The sequence below is a fragment of the Apteryx mantelli genome, chromosome 19 (assembly GCF_036417845.1).
Source record: "Apteryx mantelli isolate bAptMan1 chromosome 19, bAptMan1.hap1, whole genome shotgun sequence".
NCBI classification, from domain to species: domain Eukaryota; kingdom Metazoa; phylum Chordata; class Aves; order Apterygiformes; family Apterygidae; genus Apteryx; species Apteryx mantelli.
The window spans coordinates 5,895,895-5,918,886 of record NC_089996.1 but is presented as its reverse complement, the minus strand read 5'-3'; positions in this window follow the sequence as shown (position 1 = coordinate 5,918,886).

Here is a 22,992-nt window from a genome sequence, read left to right as displayed (position 1 = left end):
ACTGGCCATACTCTCAGTCCTACTCAGGTCCCACAAGTTCTTACTGCCCCTGCCATTCTGTGTTAATGCTAGAGCTAAGTGCTTCAGCAAATCTGGTCGTCCTGTGGACCTAGAGCTTCAGGTGGGGTGAAGAGAGCTTGCACACTGTGATTCTTACAAGTATTTTAAGGAGCTGGTATTTCTGTGATTTTTCTAACTCTGCAGGTCTCTGTTTGCTTGCTTGCTTGCCTGCTTGTTTGTTTGTTTGTTTGTTTTTAACCTGACCCTGGGCCTTGACTCTCTCGCCTTTCTGATACTGCTAGTTTTGCCTTACTAAGGTTTGTTTCCAGTAAATAATTGATAAATGCTCCCACCCTAAATCCTCTTTAACAGAGTTTTCTTTTTTTGCCCGGGAAACAGCTGCAAAATGCACCCTTGACAGCTTTCCTTTTAACCTCATTTCCAGAGCTCTGCTCTTGTTTAACAATAAACCACACACATCATTTACTGTTATTCTGTAAGTAACACTCTGTGATTCAACTCAGATTTATTCAATTTCACGCTGGAGCAAGCTATTTATTCCTGAGTCTATTTTCTTATAAACCTAAATTACAATTTATCAAGGTTAAGCATTGTTTTAATTTAAAATAAAATATGAGAGAACCTGTTCCAAAAGAAGCATGATCTGCAGTTACTCTTGTCTCAGTGTTTCAGCTCTCATTTCTTCCTGCAGTTGGTTCACAAGGGGGCTGGGTGAACAGGGGGATGTTTTACATCAAATAAGGCTTCTCTGAAGAAGTGACCTGAGGTGCTACAGCAGGCACAGAGCCGAGTGTTGCATTTATTATTTTATTGTGTGGTAGTGGCAACGGACTTGAGCCAAGCATGAAAGGCTAAATCATCAAGGTCTGATGACAAAGGGTCCTGAATGCCAGGAAAATTGGGAAAGGCATGCGAAAAGGTCTCACAGCCTGTTAACGACCCTATTTCCATCACATTCAAATGGCAGGCATGGAGGGAGGAACAGCAATAGCTACATAAACTCATAGCCAACCCCACAGCAAATACCCACCATCAGGCCTGGAGACAGGGGTAGATGACATGCTCTTTTCCAAAGACCAAAGGTAGCAGCACTGACTGCACTTCAGGCACCGTGAGCCACAGACTAGACAGCTCTTGCTCAGAAGAAGAGGAACAGAAAAGTCGTTTAGGATAGCACCAGGTTGCAGGATAACCTGTTCACCTAGGTCACCTCACCAGGGGAACAGCAGTGACAGATTAATTTTCAGAGCTATTCTGTCCTTGTAAAGGCACTGGGCATACCAGTGTCATAGAGGTTTCAGAGAATAAACATCTGTTTGCAGCACTTGCTTGCATTCAGTGGGATTTTGGTGTTTCATGGGCTATAAGGACTTCATCTCACTTTCAGTTAGCCACAGCCACCTGCACAGAGAAGAAGCATGTCCTGTTCCTGCTGGGAGCCTATCCCAGATATGTGTGTTGTCCCTGGGCCTGCTGCAAGGCCTGGGGCAAGTGGAGTGGAGGTAACCTGATGTTTCCGAGCTGCAGGGGATTCACTTGTCTGCGATGCATCGTTCTCTTGCTGCCGCTGGGCACTTTGAGAGCATATATGATATACTGCATGAATCAAGGTGAAGCTATATAATACAGATGGGTTAGGGAGGTTAATTAAATGTTGCTAGAGGAAATCTAATGAAGGGACAGTTGCCATAAAGCAGTGGCATGTATCAGGAGACGTGCAGGTCAACTGTGTTCATGAATCAAGGAAGGCAGTGGGAGGCTCTCTTGCATGGGCTGTCCTGACAGAGCAGTTCTGGCTGGCTGTCCCAGCTCTCTGCTCTATGAGCAAGAGGAAGATCAGGAGGCTTGAGAGGCAGGAACAGAGACAACAGTTTAATCAAACAACAGCCCTCCCTCTGGTCCTGTGCATGCAGCTCTCAGGCATGGTACCCTCCCTCCTGCATCTCCCCAGCCACCATCTCAAGTCTCCTGCCTCCCTCCCCACTGCTCGCTATGAGAGCTTTTCCTTCATAGCCAGCATATGCCAACCTCTTCTGCCAAGCAAAGAGGCAGAGCCCCAGCAGACAACTGACAACAAAAAAACCTGCTGGGCACAGAGGCAAAGTGAAGAAAGGTTTATGAGCAAAGAAATGGCTGTAAACTTGAAGAGTAAGGTATGAAAACAGAAGAGTACTGTATTTTGGTATATAATGGAAGTGAAGAAGCTAAAAAATGTGGTATGATGGAGAGTCCTCCTGTGAAGGGTATCATAAGGCAGGTTTTCTTCATACCTGGTTGCAAGATGAGATAGCAAAAACACTTGAAATGAGTCATGAGATGCACTGAACTTTAGAACTGGCCCTTTATAAAATGCTTGCCTGCCACATGGTACCATCCACACATTGGTTACTTAATGATAACAGATGTTCTGCCAAAATCCAGAAACACAACTGTTTATAGTATCCACAAAACCATTTAGAGGGACATTCATGGAGAGTTATGTAAATGTGGAGACTTAACATTAACTACAGCAGCAGATATCTGCAGAGCAGCAGACATTGCCAGATAAAACTCCTGGTAAATCAGGAAAAAAATGGAGAAGCAGCTGGTGTGACTGCTATTAAAGACAGCATCTCCTAGAAAGACTGTGTTTCATAAAGTGCTGGCAATGTGAGCCAGCCACAGAGCAGGGAAAAGCTGGAATGGGGATGGTGCACTGCTGAACAGACCAGAAACAGATCTCTTCCTGCAAGAAACTGCCGCCAGTTTTCACCAGCAAGAGCCACAGGGTTTTGTAGCTAGTCCGAGCACAGGCTCATGAAAAACGTAGCTCTCAGAGAGCTGGTTGTTGAAACAGACTCGTAGGTTTGTGCCATGGGCAATTAAAAATGGAAAGAAGCTGTGGAGCTGGATGGAGACCCTGTCCCCACTGAGCCTGAAACAACTGTCAAGTTAATAAAGTGCCAAAATAGGCACAGTGAGTTCAGCAGCCATCTGGAGGAGTGCGGTAGTTCAGAAAGTGCTGAAGTGCAGAGGTGACTTTATGAAGTGTGGGAGGTGTATATAAGACTGCAGGGAAACCCTCAGTCCTAGCAGCACAGAGCTCAAGGACGCAGTGGAAAGTCATGGCCTGCAGCAAGGCACCATTAGCCAGTGTTGCTGCCACCCTGCTATGGAGAAATTACCTCCCATGGTGACATGGGCATCTCCCCAGTCCCTGCTAGGAGGAAACTCTTGGCATCGGATGAAAATCTGGGGCACACTTTACTCCAGCATTCACCTTCTCTCCTTACTCTGACAGCAACTGGGTTTATTCATAGTATAATAGGAAGGCTGCTCATTCACTTTGCCTTTCTGGAGAAGAGGAGGGAAGGCTGCTAGAGTCAGTCTCTTCAATGCATTTTGTAACCTACACAGGTATATTTGTATATATTTTGGAGTTTGCAATTTCCACCACAAGATTGTTAGAAATATAGTATGAAATGGAAATAAGGTATGAACTGGATATAAAACCATGAGCTTCATAGGGAATGCATCTAACAGACCACTGTCTGAAGGTCACTCAAGGGTCGAATGGTATTCTATTAAAATTAATATGCTGATTTTCATCAAAACTGAAAAGAAGAAGTGGAAAAAAAAGTGAGGAAAAGACAAAAGATAACTATTAAAAATTCAGTATTAGGAGAGCCTCACTAATGTAACTATGAGATTTCTGTTGATGTGTGCAGTGCTGCACACTAAACAACATGAACGGTACGAGATTTACTGACTGGTGTAGACATAGTTCCTGTGGGACATGGGGGCACAGGACCTCACTTTTGTGTCTCATTCAGGATATGCCACAAACTCTGGAGCAATGCTACGGTGCAAACCTCTTCCCACATCTCCAAGCTTACTCAGTCTCACAGTCTTCAGCTTGCTTTTGGGAGCCTATCTAGCACAGCAAGGTGTTACAGTATGGACCTCTACGGTGTGTCTCCTGTTTTCTCTCTTGGAACCATGGCTGAAGGGAACCAGTGACTCCTACAAGCTCCGAAGGCAGAATACTCATGCTGGGAGTGGTGTCTCCTCACTTACCTATCAGGCTTCACTAGTTCAGATGATTCGTCCTCCAACCACTACAGCCAGAAACACATGCAGTGATCCCTTCCTACAAGGGACAACATCTCCCTCCCAAGGCAGAAGCATCATCACAGGGCTGAGACACCTGGCAGGAGAGGAAAGGTTTCTGGAAGGACTCTAGTGCAGTGTCCTGCTGGGGATGAGTAGGATTTTGTCTCCAGAGCTGTCATCCTGAGGGCTTAAAATAGCACTACCATGATGACTGAAACCTTTCCCAAGCCTCCTTCAGTAGACGCAATCAGTCTGGCAGGTAAGAGAGAGGTCAGGACCCTGATCCCCCCAGCCTCCACTGATAGGGGTGCGTGTGCTGAAGGAGCAAACTGGATGAGCTCTGCTCCTGCCTGATACCCTGAAATATGGAATGGGAAGTAGTCAAGCTTGCTTCTGACTGGGGTTGTGACTCAAGGCACCGCATTGCTGCGCCATATAGAACACGCAGCACTTTTTGTTGCTCAGGTATCTGGGCGTGACCTCGGCTAGGTACCACTTTGCAGAGGCAATCCTTGAAGCCTGGCAAAGTGTATACTTCAAATCACAGACAAAGCACCTTCCAGGAATTGTGATCTCCTCCTCCCTCCCAGTCTGAGCCTCTCGTTCACACCTTTCTCACATCATTTAAAAAAACAACTATTTTTTGCACTTTTGTTTTTACCTGTTCTAGAATTCAAAGCTTCAGAGGCAATTTTGCTTATGTTTCCTGAATGCATCCCCTTCCCCCTACATAGGAAATTTCAGTCCCTGTAGTAAAAGTTCCAGAAAGACATAAGTGTAGGGGAAAAAATGCTGTTCTATGTATTTGGAGCTATTTTTTGCCAGTTCTGTTCTAGAGGATGCCATTTGCACCTGCAGCCAGTCACATGCAGACACAATTTACAAACCAAAACATCAAGACAAGAAGCTTCTTCAAATAAATATTTTTACTTTTTTCAAAAACACAAATGAACCCAGCTGCAAAGGACCTTTCATGAGCTGCAAAGGGCTATGATCTGCTAGAAAACATCATTCTGGATGCAAGTTAGACACGTTTTTCAATACAAAACTTCTGCAAAATGAGCAAAGCTGTTAGGTTTTTACAATTCTATGTCTTTTTGAAACTATATTTTTGATAGCTTTTCCCCTTCCATTTATTCTGCCATTGGGAAGTATTTCCCTAATCTTTTTTTTCCCCATTTTTCCCTTTCTAAATCCTCATTGTTGTTAAGTGGCAAGGCAGCTTTGAAACTCCACAGATCTGCCAGTCTTCCAGTGGTGGCAAAGTTCTCCAGAGAATAGAACAGTGGAAAGAAGAATTGCAAAAAGGAGAAAACAAGCATTTAGTAATACTTAAAATAAAAATGCAGAAAAACTTCTCTAAACAAAAAATCCTCCTACAAGAAATTTGGAGAATTTGAACCTTGTGAAAGAGAAACAGACCGGACAGGTTTTCCCCACCATAATTTTTCATTTTCAACCAATTCTTTTACTCTCTGTAGTATCATGACAATCCCTTGCCCATACATAGCACTTTCTGCAGTAGATATCAAGGATGTGCTTTATAAAGGAAATGGGTTTCATCTGCAGATGGGGAAACTGAGCCACAAAGAGAAAAAGTAAGAAGCTCAAGCCAGTAAAAAGGTGAGGAATAAAGCCAGGTACTTTGCCATTGAAGTCAGGCTTTTATTGCTACATTGGAGGATGACTAGAGAAAATCAGCCGTGCATGACATTCCTAATATCATTCATTGGTGAATGGCTGAAGTAATTGGAAGTGACACAATATCTCACCCAGTAGCCACGATGCATCAGGAGACACTTTCAGAAAGACATAGCTGGCAGAGAGCCACAGTTTAAAAGGTTACCATTTTCAATCAAACCAACTGGAAGATTAAAACAGACATAGGATAGATACAGAAGGCTGAAGCATTTCTGTTAATCACAGATGTTTGGCAACTCAGGAGTTTTGTATAGCTGTCATGAGGTGTGCAAATATTTTCCTCCCTGGTGCTCTGCTCTTTGGAGCCCCTCTGCAGAGTCACAGCTTGCAGATACTCTCCCACATCTTGTACCTCTTGCTGGGGCAATTGCTCCCAGCAGATTCAACCACTCTGCCGTGTGCTCTATGTGCCAATTCTTAGAAATTCACCTACCTACCCATCCATCCACTTGTTTGTATGCAACATTCATGTACCAGCAGAGCTCTTCAGTCACTAAGGCCAAATTTAAAGAAGAGTCATACCCTGGGTCCCAGGGAGGGATTCTTCTAGGATGAGGATTCCTGTGAGCTGGAGCATGCTCTGCCCTCCCAGCGGAAAGATAGTGCAGACACTGACACTACTGCAAGCGTAGCACAGCTGTTAGCATTGTCAGAAATACCTGAGAGAGTGCAAAGACATTTTTCTGTTTGGCATTCCAGGCTCCAAGGAGGGTGCAAAGCAGTAGCTGAGGAGTTCTCAGCTCAGCTCCTCTCTAACTACTCTTAAGTGGAGGGAAAAATGATAATCCTTGGTGTGAGGACCTGAGGGGGAAGCAATTAGCAGACACCCACTTTTGCAGCATGCAGAGAATGGAAGCTTCTGCCTGTCTAAGTGGCCCAAAGGTCACAGTTTGATTTAATAAAGGTGGCTGTCTAGAAAGGCAGCCTTATTTCCCATGCTGGAACAGCAAGCAGCACTTATTAGCTAGACCTCAGGGCTTTGCTAATGAGCTCACAAATGTCTCACCTGGAGGCACAGAGTGCTGAATCCAGATCTGCAGAGATGAGAGTTGTTCCCTTTTAACGAAGAGATGGTGGTCTTTCTCAAGACAAATTTGTAAGTTCTGCATCCTAGCTCCCTCCTCCCAGACTACTGCTGAGATTTGCAAGGAAGGGTGTGCAGAGCCAGGGCCCTCCTGGGCAGCTGAGCTTGAGTTCCCCTGGAGGGCGTTTCCCCTTAGACCAGGATTGAGTTTTGCTGAAAGGGTCCAGCAGAGAGAAATTTCCACCTGTAGATAAACAGCAGGTTCCTAATAATCACCATCATCGCAGGCAGCACCTTCCGCCACTGCCAAATCTGCTCTGCTTTTATCCAATAGTAGTTAAAGGGCTTGTGAAAATTAGTTCATTGCCAGTTTTGCTTCAGGGAGCAGCACAGAGCTACCGCAAGCACTGCCTTTGGCATGGGCTGACGTCTCAGTCTCCATGCATTCTGAGACAGAGGTGTCATGCTCCCTCTGCCAGTGGTCCCCACAGCACAGGCTGCCCGTGCTCCCATCTCAGGGTGTGAATAACTCAGCTGTGCTTTGGCCAACCTCTCACCCTGGACTGTGCAGGCTGGCAGGTGCTGTAGAGCTTGTTTTCATTTTTCACCTTTCTCTGACTAGGGTGGAATGGACATTTTCCACATCACCTCATAGGTAACTCTGACAGTGCAGGAACTTAGGACATGGCAACCTTTATCACTTTTGTTCTTCATCTGGGATGTGCGATATGTGTCTGTGGCGATGCTGGATCTTTTTGACTGGAGCTCTGAGACTGGTTAAAGGCTTTTATGAGGGTGGGTGGAGGCGTGCAGTGGTGAAGGGTTAGTGACCTGGTGGACAGTGCATTTTCTGTGGACTCCTCAGAACTCACAGATTTGCTTTGCTGCCAGCAAGTGGTTGGGGTCTGGGCTTTCTCTAGCAGACTCCCATGCAGCCTGTCTCCCTGTGGATGCCTATTTGGAGTCAACCCTCTAGCCTAACCAGGTCACCCAGAGGACCTCAGGGACACATAGTGATGGTGCCAAATGTGGCTCATAAACCTCACCTCAGTGTTCACCATGACATCAGTTGTTGGGGTGGTCCCTCTCCAACATGCCAGGAGAAAGGTAGGTCATAAATGGACACTGACTCTTCACCTTCTCCCAGGCTGTTCCCTCTTTCATTCCTCCAGCAAGTCACATGCCATCTCCACCGTCATACACAGAGTTGAAACTGCTGGCAAAGATCAAAGAGGACAAGAAGGTGGCAGACACCTTTGCTATTTTAGGAGTTGAAAGGGATGTTTACGGCTTCCAGACTGAGGTAGTGCCTCTGAGGTAACATTCCCAGCATTTTCAGTGTTCTTGCTGTCATCTTCCATGATTAAACTTGTTCCTTTTTGATCCTTACTTGCAATGGGATCAAAACAAAGCAGGCAAATGTACAAAATCCTGAAGTATTTAGTCAGCACCCTGTTCAAAGTCTTCCTTCTCTTACTTAGCTGTGGCTAAATAAACCAATAAAATGCAAAGATAATTAATAAGAAGAAAAACAGAGCCTAAGACAGCAACTAATCATGGGGGCAACCATTGTGCTTATGCATGACTTGACACCCATCAGTGTGGAAGTTCTGAGAAGATTTATGTCCCAGAGAGGTCAGAAACCTGAATTTGAAAAATGGATAGAAAACACGGAAGTTCTCCACTGGTACAGAACAATGCTGAGCTTCATGAGCGCTCATTTTCTCTCTGCAGCCAGAGGAATAAAAATTGCCTACTCCCGGACATCTTCATCCCTTCAGTGGGGAACCTTTATGGAAAGGCATAAAAATAACAACGGGCATAAAAAGATCTTTTAAAACTGTGAGGAGATTCCTGGAAAGATTTTCCTTAGACCAGGTGTGTGGATGGCAGAGCTGTTCCCCACGCTAATCTTCCCTTCCCAACATTGCCACTGGGGTAGGTCATGCTTGGGCTGCATGTGCATCTCAGATCAGAACAGACATTTTGTGTCTAATAAGAAGATTTCAAATGATTGGTTTTTGTGGTTTACAAGGTTTTACATTGTGCCTGGAGAGAAATGTGGTAGGCAAGACGAGATGTAAATGAAGCCAGAACAAGTCATACCATGTAAGAGAAAGTAGATAGGATGAACAGAGGACATAATCCAACGTCTTCAGGTCCAGCATAAGAATGGAGATGCAAAGGCATCAAAAAGGGCAGATAAGAGATGCCTGCATGCTTTGCTCTCCTTCATTACTCCCTCTGAGTGTCTGAGTGCATCACTGTGTCAGGTGATGGTTCCCAAAGGAGAACTTAACTGTTATGTCTGAGCAGAAGCAAGCCTGCCAGAATCAAGGAACTTTGGGCAGGAAGTATCTGGCTTATCCTCCAAGCAAAGTAGAGGTAGATTTGAACATTTTTGTGTCACAGCTGGGATCTGCCTGGAGCAAATCCTTGGCTGCAGATGGAGCTGAGTCCAACATGAAAAGGAGATGAGCAATTGACAGGCCATCCATGTGAAAGTATCCGGCCTGAAGGTCTCCAAAGATTGTGTAATAGCACTTAATTGATGTCCAGCCCGTGTCCCGGCCTCTCAGAGATGCAGGCCCATGTGTGCTTTTCAGATGGCTAACAGGTATCTCCCTATTTGGGAGAAGAAAGCTCTGGCTTCCCACAACTCCTTCAGATGCTGAGTCCAAGAGATACCTCCCTCCGGTGTACTTTGCCAGCCCCAACACGCAGACGATCCCACCTGCTCCAGGTCTAGTCACAGAGTCCTATCATTCAGTCATCTGATGGTGTTGTTTCTGTGGGTCCTGATAGCTCTTAGGTCTGGAAATTTCTAAGCACATTGACCAAGATTTGATGCTAAAGCACATTCCCTACATCTAATACAGCTGTCAAACCTTGCCCTGGGAAATATCTGGTAATAAAAAGAATTTGTGAAGCTCATGTCCCCAGGCCTCAGGGAAGTCCTTCAGGGTGAGGATTTCCTAACTTCGGGATACAGTTAATAGAGAGGCTTCTACTATGCCTTGTTCTCTGTTTTCAGAGCTGTATGTGGTTTGCAAATCATCCTCATTTTCTCTCCTTTTTGCCTCAGCAGGTGTTTCCAGAAAGGGAACTGGGCTGCGGAAAGGAGAGCTGAAACAGTACAAGATGTGACACTTTAAGGAAAAAAAAAAAAAAGAAAGAGGTTCCAAATCTCTACTTCATCAGACAGCCACATGTGATTACAGTATTTATCAGCCTCTGTCTCAGCACCGATCAGTTCTAGCTTATAAAGAGTGACACATACAGAGCACAAAATAACAGGGCTGCCAAAGGATCCCAAATGGAAAAAAAACCCACAGCAACTCAATGACTGGATTGAAAACACACAAGGAGGCCAGGCGGCTGCTTTGCAATTAGCATGACAGCGGCTGCAAAAACATGTTCCTCCAGGGAACAGCCAACTTCATCACTCACTGAAGGAGAGAGCTTCTCAGCTCTGCAGTACAGGGAATGGGATTTGGTGGCTTTTGAAGACATGATGCTGGGAGCAGGGAGACCATTTGGTGTCTTTGCTAGACAGTCTTCCTGACTGAGCCTAGTAAATGTGATTTTCTGGGGAGAATTGTGGGCTCATCCTAGAGTCACCTTGCTGTTCTGCCCAGATGTGATTTGCTCTCTCTATCCAGATTACTCAGCTTAACACAAAGCTCTTGGGATCTGTCTCCCACTGGCCTTACATGGCCTTTCAAAAGTAGGAAATACATTTCCTATTGCCTGGTCAAAGGCATCTTTATTTTACCATTATATTTCTTGCTCATTTTTCTGTAAATCTCAATAAAACAACCAGGGCTCCTGGAAGAGCTGTTTTAACAATGAAAGCAGCTTCACCCTAAAACCTGTATTCACTCTAATGAAGATCTACCTACTACAGTATAAAAAGCACAGAAATAATGAGCAGAAATGTGTTGCATGATCTCATTTTTTACTTCCTGATAGCAGCCGTCGCTGAGAGCTCTCCTGCCTGCTATGAAGGAACACAGGGAACTTTTTCTGCCCATGTGGCCTGGAATCAGTAAATGCTGAGATATAAGCAGGCTACTGAATGTTTGCCCACTCTGAGCCAATGATAACATATAAGGCTGGAAACAGAATCACGGGTCATGCTGCTGACAGGGGTAGCCCAGAGAATTACAGCAAATATCAGGGCAGGTGGGATCTTGATGTGTATTAGTAAGGTCTGGATGTGACAAATATTCTGTCTGCAGCTTGCAGATAGGGGATAGGCTGTCATCAAAGGCTTCATGGGACATACTGGGCAAGTGGGAAGTGGCTGAAACTCAAGGCAGAGACCCTTTTCCAGTGATGGTTCAGGGATCCTGCCCAAGCCTGCATTGTTTGAAGCCAGCAGAGTAAATGGTAGCAAAAAAATTTCATGTCCTTGTTTTTCCTAGGACAGTGACTTTCCACATGCAACACAACATGATCAGCCCACCACAGTCCTGGAGACTCAACGTTTCTACAGCCCCAAAATGGACCTTCCTGACTGACAGGGTCACAAGCAGCACCCAGGTCAAAAATGTGCAGCTGGAGTTTGTATGTGATGTGCTGTGTGTGTTTAGGCAGAAAGAACCAACTAGAAAAGCTTCAGTCCAAAGAGGAATTGAAATGACCCACCTCCTCATCCCCACATCTGTCTGTCTGTCTCTGCATTCCTGCTACGCCTACAGTAGTGAAGCCATGGGCACCACAGATGAGGTTTTGGAACAGAAAATGGGTTTGGCACAGTCTGGTTTTGCACAAATTCCAACTATCCCTGTCCTCTGCTGACTTTCCTGGACAGACCTAGGACTTGCAGAACATGCTGGTTCCCTCCATCTAATAAAACCCATTCATTAAAGTGCGCCCAGCTCTATGCAATCCACATAATGAGGTGTTTAAAAACATGTATTCAGCATTCTCCCCTGATTAGGTGCCTTTGATAGGAAATGGTGACACTCATGTAATTAACACGTCATTAAAGCAACTGCTGGTTCATTTTCTATGCTGTTATGATATACCTCCTGATAAAATGTGCTGCGTGGCTCTCAAGTGGCAGACACCCTCTGCCTGATTCTCTCTTCATGTTCAGAAGCCTGATGCAGCTGGATCCTAGCGCCCATGGACAACTCCTTTGGGCCCAGCAGGACGAGCAGCAGACGGGGGGAGCTAAGCACCTTGCATAACGGCAGCAGGGAGAGATGGTTTGTTTTAGCATAACTATCTCATGTCTCATTCTCACCACTGAATCTTCACATGAAAGCTCATCTGTTTTTTCCTACATGTCAAAATCTGCCACTAGGACAAGTTGCCAGTGAGGAGACAGAAACTGAGCTGGGTGTGAGTCATGCATCAGTAACAGCTCTTTCTCCATGGAGCAGAGCAGTGATTTTGTGGGGAACAAGACAATGGAGTGGGCAAAGACTGGGTTACGCTTCCCTCATAGTCATGTTTCCCACTTGCTTCACAGGTCTGGACCAGGTTGATGTTTTTCTTCCATTTTCTGCCTGCTCATGCACTTTTATCGCATTTAGCAATATTTTCAGATCTTAGCACATGACAAAGGTAAGGTCAACATCCTAAGTTCAAGAGATGGCAGAGGCAGATGAGTTCAACGCAACACTTGACCTCCAAGGTCTCCTGCCAGGGCAAGTATTGTTCTTACACCAGGGAAGAGGAATGAGGAGTAGCTGCACCATACCTTCCAAAATGGGTTTTCAAAGATCTGCTGTCAGCTTTGCATCAAGACAACTGGGAGACAGACAACCTGTCTGGCCAGCGACTTATAAAGGTATTTATTGACCTGTGCAGCAGCAGAAAATGCAAGTATAATCTATGAGAGGCAAGTTAAATGCTCTGAAGCCCTTTGTCTCTTGTCAGCATTAATATGTAGGATTTGGCATGAGAGACAGATATATCCTTGTAAATATAGTTAAAATGAGTGAGCCCCCCCTCAAAGGCCCACATGAAAATTTCACTTTTTGTAAAGAAAGCTTGTAACTTTCCATTCAAAATCTTAAACGCACACAACACAATGTCACATTTTCTTCTAAATTTTGGCCAAGAACAAACAAAATTCCTCTTTGGGTTTTGAATTTCCTGAAGGGAAAAACTGAAAAAGCTTGAGAAAAATCATTTTCTATTACTTTTTTTTTTCATTTCACAAACCTATTTCCTATAGAAATGAAATTCCCAGCAAAAAAACATTCAAGCAGCTTGAAACTTTAAGTTTTTACAAACTTTGGGTAGAAGAAATTTAATCAGGATCCAAAAAATAAAGAGCACTTCCACTCTTTCAGTGGCTAGGGCAAACCTGAGACTTGAAGTTCCTGTGGGCATGCAGGGCCACGCAGCCCGCTGTCTTTCTGGAGCATCACAAGGCGTTTTCCACATGAAATGGCCCTGGGGAATCTGGAATCCTTGGAGCAGCTGAGCAGCTTTAGCTCAAGACTAGATGGCCTATTCCCCCCAGACAATTTTTGCCATTGAAAAAGGGCTGGTGGAAAGTTCTCTTTTCTGGTGACACGCAGTCCAGAGAGCTTTTAATTCAGACTCATAAATATCTAAAGATGGACTTAATCAATATGGAGGCTTATTTACTGGAGAATGGTCATTTTTATGGCAGACCTAGTAAAACCCTTTTGAAGTGCCACAAAATGTCCATTGCACACACATAAAATTTCAGCAACGTAATCAAAAGGCCATGCTCTGGAAGATGTCATTTGCTAGTGCCAGCCCTAGCTTCATTCCTGTTTCTATTAGCTCTAACTCTCTGTGCTGTGCCTTGCTTTGCACTAATAACACACAGACACCAAGAACAGTTACCTTGTTTTCTCCCAGGTCACGGTCAGCATTTAGATTTGCACCATGTGCCTCTTCCATTTAGAAGAGCAGAATTATAGCATAGATTTGTATTGGTATAACAGAAGTATTTGCTAGGCAGCTTTGGAGACTATTAAGCTGATAGCTGGGTTTCATGCTAATTTTCTTTTTAATAAAGAACGAATGGGCACGAGTTTCACACAAAAGTGCATTGCTGCTCTGAAATGAGCAGGAACAGAGCTACTAGCGACACAGCCCTGCTGTGTTATTATGTTTCAGGGGTGAATAACTCCTACAAATCATTTGTATACATTGTCGAAATGGAACACGCAGGGAATAATTTAAAGAAGGAAAGCATTAAGAGAGTGAAGGATACACTACTGCACTCGTTTGCTCAGCTTAAACTCCTTTCCTTTGTTTGCTGCTCTTGTTAGAGAAATTTTGCCTTAGTTTAACTTAAAATATGAGTGTGATTATAAAACCCAAATATAAACCAACATAGAATAGAAACCACTATTCATAGCCACAGAGAGCAGGAGCTTTACATAATTTCTGTACTGTGTTATGCATTTCTAGGAAGGAGAAAAAGGTCTTGAAAGGAAAAAGCTGACGGGGAAATCATTATGAGAGATTTTTATGCTCACAGGGTAGTCTTAAATGAGACTAATGTTGCTCAGGAAAATAACACTTGCAAAGTTATTTGGATCTAAAGTTGCAGAGAGGCACCTCAAGGGGTTTGCAATAGTGCTGAATCAGGGCAGATGAGACAAAACATTTGCACAGGAGCTACACAGAGAAATAAGCATTTCTGGCTTCCAGCATGCCCTGCCTGGCTGCTGGAGAGGGTTTCTCCTCCCTCCACTGGCCTCCTGGCTTGTCCCTGTCCCCAGCTGGCCATGGGTGCATGGCCCTGGCCTGCTTGCTCTGGGCAGCCAGGCTGTTTGGCACGTTGAGCAGGGAGAAATTCATGGGGACAACAGCATCCTGCCTGCCTTTCTGTGGTGGGCTGAGTTATGGCTAGTCTCAGAGGCTCGGGCAGTAGATGAGCCAATCTCCTCTCCAAAGAGTCAAAGAGGGTACATATGTGTACAAGACAGAATGGCACAAATAGATTCATCTGTGATGCCTGCCAAGCTCTTCTGGGAATGGCATGGAGGTGGGAAACTGCACAAAGACCTGCTCATACCATACAATGAAAATGCAGAGCAGAACACTTGTCAAATCTACAGCAAATGGTACTGGAAGAACTATGTGTAGGAGAACTCGGTGAAGGAGGGAGAGCTTTGGCTTTTCCTCTGCCTGCTTGACATGGCAACATTTACTTGAGTCAAAGATTGTAAAGACAAACATTACTGTCATCTAAACTCAGCTGGAATGCAAAAGTCTCTCAGAAATATGGTGCTGAGAGGCAACAGACACAACAACTACCAAAGCCAGTTGTTCTTTTTTTTGGATGCCCTGTGAAGAGCAGTGGCAGAAGAACAGGCAGAGGCCTGCCCACGCAACACAAGCTGCTGCTGTCCCTTTAAGCAGAGTTTCAAGCCTGGTGCCTAATGCTTGCGCCTGATTTTCATTCATTTATTTATGCTTCTAATTCTCTCCTAGATGCTGGGAAACATATTTGCATTTCATTAAAATGTATTTTCCCCACTTAGTTCTGCTTTCTTTTCTGGCAAACGTTCCCTTTTTGTCATTTTCCCTGGGCCTGGAGCAGACTCAATGCATTGCAGCTGTTTTGCTTTAACAGCCACTTGAACCTCAGGGTTTTATTAACTTTCTCGAATCTCTGTTCATGTTCCTGAATTGCTACAAGCACCTGAGAATGCTCAGACAGTCGGTGGCTCCCTACTAGTTGATGGATCATCAGCCACCATTAGTCATTGCACCCTGAGAGGGTCCAAAGAGTACCCACATCCATCCAGAGGTCCCAAGAGCTTGGGCATAGGTACAGGTCCAGGAGCAAGGCCATTGCAAAAGGAGCTGAGGGTGTGATTTAGCAGTGACTGGGTACTTATCTGCCATCAGTCCTCTGCAGTGCAGGGGCTGGGCTAAACTCTCTGTCACTGCTGGGGGGGTGGGGGGGGGGTAGGCTGGTTAGCACAACTAGCTAATGGTACCACTTAGTTATGGTAACATCTCAGTCTAAACTTGGCTGCAGAGTTTGTGGAGACACAGTCACTTGTATAGTCACACTTTGACCAGAACTTCTCCAGCCCACCTGGGAGCCTTGATTCCCAGGCACTGATGTTACGGGCACTGTTAACTTGATGAGACCAGCTGTGCTCCACTTCCATGCCTGGGAGCCCTTTCCAAGCCTTGCTCTATCTGTGGCATCATCAGACCCCAAACCTTGCAGTCAGGAGCAGTGACGTGGATCCCAGAAGAAGGAAGGGGAGAGCAGGACACAGGCAAGTTAATGGGAAAGCTTAGGAGCCGTGAAGAGCAGGGTAAAGTCCCAGTATTAAACACCACCGTGCACCTACAGGGACAGTCTAGCAGAACACTCCCAGCATTCCTCTGAGTGCACAGAAACAGCTTTGCCTGGAGAGACAGCCTACAGAGCAAGGTACAGCTCCACAGCTTTCCACAAGCAGGAAGCCCCACAAGGTGCCAAGGAGGCTTGGCTAGACTAGGCCAGAGCCAGCAGGAAAGCTGGGAAAACAGCTTTGGAGCAAGGGCTGGATGCTGAGAGCTGGTCAGAGATGATCCCAGGAGCTCGCAGCAGGGAGATAGTCTGCACTCAGTGAAACTCAGGCACTGATCATGGCCAGGGCCTGGCTGTACTGCTTCTCTCTCTGGGTTCCTCTGAGTCCTACTTCCTGTATTGCTTTGCTCCTGCATATACGTATGTCCCTCTAGCTCTGATGGACCTTGGCCAGAAGAATAGCCTTTCTGCCACTACGTAAGTAACATCTTTCTTATTAATGCACTGTGTCTTCTTCCTCCACTGTCCAATCTGTGGATGTTGAATGTTATGAGTTTGTTCCATGGTACCAAGATTCTCTAATGGTTGAGCTGGATTAAAAACTGGCTGAGCAGCAGAGCTCAGAGGGTTGTGCTCAGTGGTGCAAAGTCTAGTTGGAGGCCTGAAGCTAGCAGTGTCCCCCAGGGGTCAAGACTGGGTCCAGTATTGTTAAGCTTATTCATCAATGACCTGGCTGATGGGACAGAGTGCACCCTCAGCAAGTTTGCTGATGATGCAAACCTGGGAGGAGTGGCCGATACACCAGAGGGCTGTGCTGCCCTTCAGAGGGACCTGAACAGGCTGGAGAGCTGAACAGAGGAGAACCTCATGAAGTTCAGCAAAGGGAAGTGCAGAGTCCTGCACCTGGGGAGGAATAACGCCATGCACCAGTACAGGCTGGGGACTGACCTGCTGGAAAGCAGCTCTGCTGAGAAGGACCTGGGAGTCCTGGTGGACAACAAGTTGATCATGAGCCAGCAGTGTGCCCTTGTGGCCAAGAAGGCCAATGGTATCCTGGGCTGCATTAGGAAGAGCATTGCCAGCAGGTCGAGGGAGGTGATCCTCCCCTTCTACTCAGCCCCGGTGAGGCTGCATCTGAAGTCCTGTGTCCAGTTGTGGTCTCCCCAATACAAGAGAGACATGGAGCTACTGGAGCGAGTCCAGCGGAGTGCTACTAAGATGATTAAGGGACTGGAGCATCTCTCGTGTGAAGACAGGCTGAGAGCCTGGACTGTTCAGCCTGGAGAAGAGAAAACTGAGGGGGGATCTTATTAATGTGTATAAATATCTGAAGGGAAGATGTAAAGAGGATGGAGCCAGACTCTTCAGTGATGCCCAGTGACAGGACAAGAGGCAATGGGCACAAACTGAAACACATTTCCATCTGATTATATAAAAAAAACTTTTTAACTGTGAGGGTGACAGAGCACTGGAACAGGTTGCCCAGAGAGGTTGTGGAGTCTCCTTCCTTGGAGATATTCAGAAGCCATCTGGACACAGTCCTGTGCAATGTGCTCTAGGTGACCCTGCTTGAGCAGGGGGGTTGGACTAGATGATCTCCAGAGGTCCCTTCCATCCTCAGCCATTCTGTGATTCTGTGACATACACCCTGTCCCTCTGCCTTGTGGATGCTGGTGTCCAGCTCTTTCCCCCAGCTGGATGACACATTAACACCTTTTTCCTCTCCCAGAGGAATGTATGTCCCTCTCCCTGATGGTATCTTCCTGCTTTATACACTGAGTTTTCCTCCTGGACAGGGTCAAGACTGTCCTGAGTCTCAATGCAAAACAACTTTCTGTTCCTGGCCATCAAACAGATGACCTTCTCTCTGGATCAGGCATTTTCTCACTGGGTGTCTCACTCAATTACATCTTGGCTCAAGTAACATTCATATATAATTATAGGAGGTGATATTAAAGAGCTGTGCCCTCCTCAGCTGAGATGACCTGTTCTGCATTGCTCATCAGACCGTACAGGCTAACAGAAGCTGGATCTTAGCAACAAGCGGGTGAAACACAGCCTCTGTGTCTTTGAGTAGAAGTCAGTCCATCTAATGATTTGTTGCATTTTAACATCTATAGATGTTTAAAAAATCTCCACTTCAACCATTTTTCCTACCTGAGGTACATTTAAGATCATCAGATGAAAGGCACTAGAAATGCAAAGCATCATTAATATTGAAGTTAGATTTGGAGAAAGATAAATTTAAGCATTGTAGAAACTAACTGGATAAAGATATCTTTTCCTGCAATAAAGAGCTTAGACTAATTCAAATACCTTTTTGCAAAAATACTCTCCCTTATCTCTGTATCCTCACACATTTACATCCATAAAAAACAGATAGCTCTTCTGAAGTCATCACAACAGTGTAATGGACAGCAGGTTTGGACACCACAAAGCACAGCTGGATCAAAATCCCAGCTGTGCCTCTTTGTATATCGTGCCATGACTTTGGTATGGCCTGTTTTTACAGCAAGGTGCCAGAGGTCAGCACCCTGCTTGGAGAGACCACCAAACAGCCTCTCCTCCCTACAGGAGGGGCAACAGATGCGGACCCCAGCCCAGGGTGGGTCCTGCAGGGCCATGACGTAGCAAAGCAGAGGCACTGCCGCTCCCAGGTGGTGTCCATGCCCAGGCAGGAGTCTGCCACGGTTCTGAGGCGACTCGCTGCTGAGTCCCTGGGGATCCGAAGGAGAATGGCGGGGAGGGAGCTCCCTCACTGTAGATGTCACTAACTCCACCACAGGAATGCAAATAAATCCCCTCTTTTCTTCTTGGTAATTTGTTTCTGTGCAGAATAAATTGAATATGTAATTTCATTTTCTCTCTCGGAGCATTAACAACCTTGGAATTGTTCGGATTCACAATGAAGACAACAAACAAGTAATTACCGACAAACTGATATCGCTATTGAGAAGAGAATGCAATTGATTTTAATTCTCGTCAGCCCTGTTTACTCTCCTATTGCATTAGGCATAATAAAGTGTTACAGTAGATTATGTTCTGTTGTAAAGTAGTTCTTATCAGACACCACAAACTGGCTCCTTATTAGAGAACATGCCTACCCTATTATACTCTTCACCCGGTCGGCCTCTGGGGAGGGGATGCGCTGCCTCCGGCATGGCTGCGTTCCCACAGCGGAGACACGCTGTGCAGCAGAAACGTGCTTGGTCACAGATATACGCACCTGGGTGGGAGAGGAGGGCTGCGGGGTCCTCAGCCCTTCCAGGGCCAGCTGCTCCCTGTGAATGCTACTCGACAGGGCTCTTTCTCAAGAGACTCTTTCTTGTGCGTCGCCTGGAGTCGTTACCTTGGAAGCCAGGCTGTTTCCTGCCTTTTCAATGTCCAGGAGCTTTGCAGGGCTCTATAAATACATAATGAAGGGAGATGCAGAGCCAAAGTGCATGGTCACTGGGACCTTTGAGCAAGCATTTGACCTGGGTTATATTTTTAATCATATCTTCTGGACAGAATTGGTAAAAGTGGTTCCTTCCTTCCAGCCTTCATCCCTCCCTCCTCCCCCCCCCTTCCATCCTTCCTTTCTTAGAAATATATTTGTACCTTAGAAAGTTTCCTTGTAAAATCTTCTCTTCATGTAGGAAAAATTAAAGCTTTCCAAATTGCCTGAAAAATGTGGACAAATGTGTTCTTTTTTTGTTCTTTTCTTTCTTTTTTTTCTTTTTTTTTTAATGGAAAATAGTGTTCATTTTGTTCCTGTTTTCATTCTATAGTCTTTGAGAACCAGTTTTCTGAAACTTCCGTCCCAGACTAAAGAAACCTTCCCCAAAAATTCCATTAGAAGCTGACACTCTTCCAAAAACTTATTCATTTCAGCAAAACGGCTATTTTTGAGCTCGGAAATTTAAAAAGACAGTGTGTCAGACAATAAATCTAGAAACTTCCAGGCAAAAGGCCACTGTCCCCCTAAGGGGCAGTGATGTCACAGAGGCCTCAGGCAGGTGCTTTTCCTATTGGTCAAAAGTGATGAGAGTTGCCATGACGTCAGAAAGGCCCTGACATCATAAGTGCAGTGCTGAGCTGGAGCGGCCTCAGAGACCGCCGGGGATCTTGTGCCAGCAGGTGTCTGTCTGAGGACCTCCCTGGAGGACCTGAGTCAGGTTTGCGATTTCGTAACGCGATCACCCTGAAATTGTTGGAATGTAGTTAATTAGAGAGAAATGCACTGTGATATGAAATTTGGTGTACAAAATGCAACTGTGGTGCATCCTTTGCAAAGCAGAACTCCTGGATCCTGCTTCTTTTGCCAATTGGGTTTTGTCTCCCCAGGATTCCTGACTTCTGTCCCTGACTTGGTCACTGTTTGGCCAGATGACCTTCATCTTTCTCTGCCTTGGTACTTCTGGGTGTTGACCAGAAGCACAAAACTTTCCCTCTCTCCTCAGAGGTGCAAAGATTTGCCCCAAACTGTGGTCAATTTGTACTATGCCTGGAAAATGTCTGGTTTATAGGAAGTGCGGAAGAGTGCGGTGAATATGGCTTTTCCAGCTTGGAAAGGCTGCTCTGATGGGAAGACCCAGATTGTTTCAGAGCTTGTGATGGGATCATAGAATCACAGAAGTGTTTATGCAAGAGGACCACTGGAGGTGTCCAGTCCAGCGTCCCACTCTGAGTAGGACGGTCATCAGCCTTAGGTCAGGTCAGCCATGGATATGTCTATGCCTCTCTGGGTAACCCATTCCCATGCTTAACAACTCTCATGGCGGACACCTTCCCCTGCTGCAATCTATAACCATTGTTTCCTGTCCTTTCTTTGTGCACCTCTGAGTCTGGCTCTGTTTTCACTTTAGCCACCTTTCCAGTAATTGAGTACTGCTATCAAATCTCCCCTTAGCCTTCCCTTCACCAGGACAAACAAGCCCAGCTCCCTCCTGGTCTAAGCAATTTGCTGCCAGCAGGGAGCTGCTAACACCGTAAATGATAACATCCCAAAGAAACTGTTACGAGAAAAAATATCACGAACTCACCAGCAGTGCCCTCTGATGCCTGGCCCTGAAGCAGGAGCTGGAAAGTGCAGGAGGTGAGGTTCATCCTGCATCCACTTCCTGCCCTCTCCCTTCTCCCTGGCTGTTCTCGGCAGCCAGGCTGGCTTGCAGGACTGGGGAGGATGCAATAACAAAACAGGAGGCTGAGGGATGTAAGGACATTGCCACATGTGGCTATTCAGAGATGCTCTTTGCTCATAAGCTCCCTGGAGGACAGATCCACAAGGTGCACCTCTCTTGAGTGCAAGACAGATATTAGAACTGTCTGCTGTCACCATTTTCATTGTCTCAGCATAATTTCTGGGATTGGCTTTTAAGAAGTTTCTGTGTGAAGTTCTTGGAGTGTCTATAAGACAGGGCTTTTATCTTTTTCCCTAATCATGCAGTTTTCTGAGATCTCCCTTCATTTCTGGCAGGTCTTAATAGACAGTTGAAGTTCTGACTTAATTTAAGCCCTTGTGTTATGTATAAAGTCCTCTAGCTCTCAATATAATCTTTTTGAGCATAATTAATTCTTAAAGAAAGTCTTTAAATTTTGAATGATTGTTAAAGGAGTCATTGTCTCATCTTAATTACTTTTGCAGATGATTCTCTGGTCTTTCCGTGTTTGATAAGAAAATTGCTTAAACACTGTCAGATAACTAAGTAATTTTTCAATAAATATAACTAATGTTTACATTTTGTTTGCTCCTCATTTTAATAAGCAATTGCAGTATTAAGTGACCTTGTTAAACTCATATATTAAGCATCTCTGTCATTGGACACAGGTATACTTATTTTATTATACAAATATTCAACTTTATTACAAAATATTTCCAAATTTATCTCTTGGAAAAGGCTTCTCATTTGATAAACAACACAGGTTGCCACACTGAAGGAAAGACATTACCATCTAATGAGCATCAACAATATCCAGTAGAATTATTTGACATCTCCTTCAAAACATTTTATATGTTTGACTGCCTCATCCTTCACATAGAATGTTAAAATGGAAGAGTGCAAGGTGCTACCAAGAGATCAGGTCTCTTAAGACAAAATCTGTGGTCCTTTTTGAGTAGGTTTAGATGAATGCTTTAGGCTTTTTGTGCAAAGGAAAATCTCCTTACAGAGCTCAGTAACTCTGAGCCGAGTCCTTCATTTCCTCACATCTCTTGTGAGCAGGAATTCTTTCTAAAGCAAAGCTCTTGCAGAGTCTGTCAAGTGTAGCAGAGTCCTTTCCACTTCAGCTGGTACTTTGTGTCAGGCTGCTGTAGCCTGCTTATAGGTGAGGTGATGATGCTGGATTTTTACCTTTGACCAAATATCCCCTGGTCTGCAGGCTAACATTTGCTATCAATTTATAACACACAATTAAAAAGCTCCATTCACTCTTCTGCAGACAGCACAATGCCAAAGCCTACCCTGGCATGCAATCAATGTAGCATGAAAGGAAACTCGTACAAGAAAGCTTCTAAGCAGTGTAGAGCCTTCAGCTGGATTCCTGGACCTAAACACCAGCAGGGGTGGAGGGAGGTCTGTCCTTTGACACCAGAGCCTGGTCCCTGAGTGACAGAAAACAGAAACCTCCCAGAAAGGCTTCCATGGCCTGAACATTTCCCTCACTCCAACAATCAGCCAAACCCACAGTCAGGCACTGCCAGGGACACTCAGCTCCATCTGCATGGCTGAGTCTGCAGAGGTGACCTGGGTCATAACATCATAAATCATCACTAGCAAAGTGCATCACAACAACTGCATTAACAGGCCTTTGGTGCCAATGCTGAGGCCTCTCCTACAATTTGCTGCGGCACAACAGGCTCCCAAGCCAAGCCGAACTGAGCTGAGGGGGCAGGCAGAGAGGTCCAGCCTGCTGG